Raw genomic sequence first — 4,180 nt, 5'->3', positions numbered from 1 at the left:
TTCTTGTTTTTGGTTATTGAGGATTTTTAAAAAGATTTTATTTACTTTTAGAGAGAGGGGAAGGGAGGGAGAAAGAGTGGGAGAAACATTAGTGTGTTGCCTCTCACGTGGGCCCCACTGGGGACCTGGCCCACAATCCACACATGAGCCCTGACTGGGAATTAAATGAGCAACCCTTTGGTTCGTAGGCTGGTGCTCAAGCCACTGTGCTACACCAGCCAGGGCGGTTATTGAGTTGTAAGCATTGGTCAGATATGGGTAGTAGACCCCTACAAGGTCTGTGACTTACCAATTATTTTCTTCTTTTTGATAGACTATATTTTTACTTATGTGGTAATTTTTTTATGAAGACTGATTTATCTTATTTCATCTTTTCCTTTTTGTGTGTGTGCATGTTATATATAAAAATATACTGGTAAATCTACAGTCATGAACATATATCCCTATAATTTTATCTAAGAATCTTACAGGCATGCCTGCTTCTTACATTTAGCTTCCATATATTGATAGCTTTTGTGTCTTGGCTAAATTATAACCACTTTTATTTAAAATACCTACTGAAGCTTGGCTGTTTTGGCTCAGTGGATCGAACGCCATCCTGAGAACTAAAGGGTTGCCAGTTCAATTCCTAGTCAAGGCATATGCCGGGGTTGCTGGCCAGGTCCCCAGTGGGTGGTACACGGGAGGCAACTACCCATTGATGTTTTCCCCTCTCTTTAAAAATAATAAAATCTTTAAAAAATAAAATAAAATAAAAACACCTACTGAATCTGCCCTGGCTGGTGTGGCTTAGTGCGTTGAGTGCCTGCCTGAGAACTGAAAGGTCACCTGTTTGATTCCTGGTCAGGGCACATGCCTGGGTTGTGGGCCAGGTCCTCAGTTGGGGGCGAGCAAGGTACCCATTTGGGGATTGATGTATCTCTGGCACATGGTTGTTTCTCTCCCTCTCTTTCTTGCTCCTTTCCTCTCCCTAGAAATGAATAAAATCTTTTTAAAATAAATAAATAAACAAACAAATAAATAAATAAAGTAAAACGCTTTAGAGTGGTTAAATAACCACCAGGGCTTTTGTACATTGATCTGCAGAAAATAAAAAAATGCTTCCTGTTAAACAATCAGGTTCATGATACATTGGTTTTTGAATTTTTTACTCAATTTATTGGGGGGACATTGTTTAATGTAATTTTATTGTTTCAGGGGTACTGTATTATATCATCAGCATATTGTGTTCTTTATTCACCATCTAAAGTCAAGTGTCCATCCATCAGCCTTTATCTTCACTTTACCATCTATTACTCTCCCGCACCCACCTTTGCCTCTGAAAATCACCATTATGTTTTCTGTGTCTATGAGGGTTGGTTTTGGGGGTTCTTTTGTTTTTTGTTGTTTTCTTTCTTTTTTGGCCTAGTTTCTTATGTACCTTTTAAACCAAATTGTGTAATAAAAACCTGTCTTATTGCCCGGGCTGGTGTGGCTCAGTGGATTGAGTGCTGGCCTGAGAACAAAAGAGTCACCAGTTCAATTCCCAGTCAGGGCACATAACTGGGTTGTGGGCCAGGTCCTCAGGGAGCATGTGAGAGGCAAACACTGATGTTTCTCTTTCTCCTTCCCTTCTCTCTCTGAAAATAAATCTAAATTAAAAATAATACTTTTTAAAAACCTGTGTTAGGTTTTAACTGAACCGTCTTAAAAATTATTATTTTTGAGTCAGAATGATGTTTTCTCTTTAACTTCGAATGCATTTATAAAATCAGAATGAATGTTTCTTGCATCAATCTTGTTTTTCATATATTCTTGGGCATTTGTGCGCATCAATACATCACTATGTGTATACTTTCTTTAATCCTTGTTTGTATAGAGCTGCAAGGATATCCAATATACCCCTAAACAAACTGTACTAACTGACCGCCCATGCTGATAGTACAGAGCCTACTCCCCATCTTTAATGGAGGCCTGAGTAGACACCCTTTCCCAGGAGGATCACCTCAAAGAAGTCTCTTCCTGACTTCCATGCCACTGCCACATGCAGAGATGGGGTAACAATACTTACTGCCTTACGTGAACAATAAAAGCAAAGTGTAGCACTAGATTTCAAATTATCAGTAGCATAAGTTATACCATTAATAATATGTAATGAGCCCTGCCTGGTGTGGCTCAGTGGATTGAGCATCAGACTGCAAACCAAAAGGTCATTGGTTTGATTCCTAGTCAGGGCACATGCCTGGGTTGTGGGCCAGGTACCCAGTTGGGGGTGTTAAAGGAACCCATTGATGTTTCTCTCCCTCTCTTAATCTCTTCCCCTCTCTCTAAAAAGAAATAAAGTCTTTAAAAAATGTTGTTTAACAGGAAATACGCAAGTTAATATCTACTGTTATGTGGCTCTTCTGAAGAAGGTCTTCATAGGTGTTGGATCAACCACATAGTAAATATACATGCTACAAAAATATGTAAAGAGTTATTTCCAATAAAGGGCATCTTTCTTCCTCAGCAGTAATACAAGTTTTAAAACTTACGGTATTTTTTCCCCTGATATTTTACTGAGCTTTTATTATCTTAAGTAAATAATATACTCAAGTAGATTGAAACATCGGAAGATAATTGCTCTTGAGCAAAAGTAAGAACCTTTTCCCTGTCCCTCTGTCCTCCAGCTGCCGGGACCGATTTCACTTCTTCTGAGGTCTGCTCACTGCACACACACACACCCTCTCACCATTTCTCTACAGATGAAATCTTCCACAAGAAAACATCCTTCATAGTTGATGTTGGTTGACTAGCAGATATAATGACAAGTCATTGAATGTAAAGAGGGAGATAAACATCGGATATTTGATAATTTAGCTTAGTTTCCTTAAGGCTCATATTGTAGAGACTATACCTCCCTAATATAGATTACAAAATTAGTGATTGAGGAAAAAATAAATCCAAATGTATCCTTGAGTTTATATGTTTTACAGGCTTAGTTATTCACACCTGATACAATATTCTGAAATAGAACACCAAAAAAAGAAAAAAAGTTACAATTTTAACCCTGGCTGATGTGGCTCCATGGATTGAGCACCAGACTGTAAACCGAAAGTTTATCAGTTTGATTCCCAGTGGGGCACATGCCTGGGTTATGGGCCAGGTACCCAGTAGGGGGCATGCAAGAGGTATGACACATTCATGCTCCTCTTCCTCCTTTCCCCTAGAAGTACATACAATCTTTTAAAAACAAAGTTACAATTTTAAAATAGAAAGTAAGCGTTGTAGTTACTGTCCCAAGGAACAAATAATGAATTTGAAATTAAGTTGTATTTTGGATGCGATTGTAGTACAATATGAACAAATTTATTTCAAATGTATTTGAACTAGTTTATTACAAGTATGGTACAGAACATTATAACAACTTTTAATATTTCATTTATATTTAGAGAGAGGGGAGGGAGGCAGGGAGGGAGAAAGAGAGGGAAATGTTACTGTGTGGTTGCCACTCATGCGCTCCGTTCTAGGCATCTGGTCTGCAACCCACGCTTGTGCCCTGACTGGGAATTGAACCATGATCCTTTGGTTTGGAGGCCTGTGCTCAATCCACTGAGCTATACCAGCCAGGGCTCATGTTCTAGTTCTTAATGGTTACAGAGATAATTGCAGTAGCTATTTAATAAAACTGTTTCCACTAATGCTAATTGCATAATCATTTCTGGATCCAACACCTTCCCCAACTCCAGTTTCTCAAAGAGATCCTCGTTCCTACAAAGTTGTTTCATCCTCAACATCAGGAAGTGCTTACCATCTTAGGCAAAAATAGCTTTTGACTTAAACCATTTCAAAGGTGAAAGATAGTATGAAACAACTTACCTTCTAACTCAAGTGGCTCACATAAATACATATTTTTTACTTTAAAACTGTTCCACAGCCCTGGCTGGCATAGCTCAGTGGATTGAGCGCGGGCCTGCGAACCACACGATCGAGGTTCGATTCCCAGTCAGGGCACATGCCTGGGTTGCAGGCCAGTTCCCAGCAGGGGACTCACAAGAGGCAACCATACATTGATACTTCTCTCCTCTCCTTCCCTTCCCCTCTAAAGATAAATAAAATCTTTTTTAAAAAAAGTTACTTAAAAAAAAAACTGTTCAACATAGCAGCCTAAATTGGGTAGGAAGCAATGCTGCTCCACAGACAAACCCCCCCCCCCCCACAA

This window comes from Sturnira hondurensis, unplaced genomic scaffold, assembly GCF_014824575.4.
Source record: "Sturnira hondurensis isolate 20B ecotype Veracruz unplaced genomic scaffold, ASM1482457v3 Scaffold0004386, whole genome shotgun sequence".
NCBI classification, from domain to species: Eukaryota; Metazoa; Chordata; class Mammalia; order Chiroptera; family Phyllostomidae; genus Sturnira; species Sturnira hondurensis.
This window is presented reverse-complemented; position numbering follows the sequence as displayed.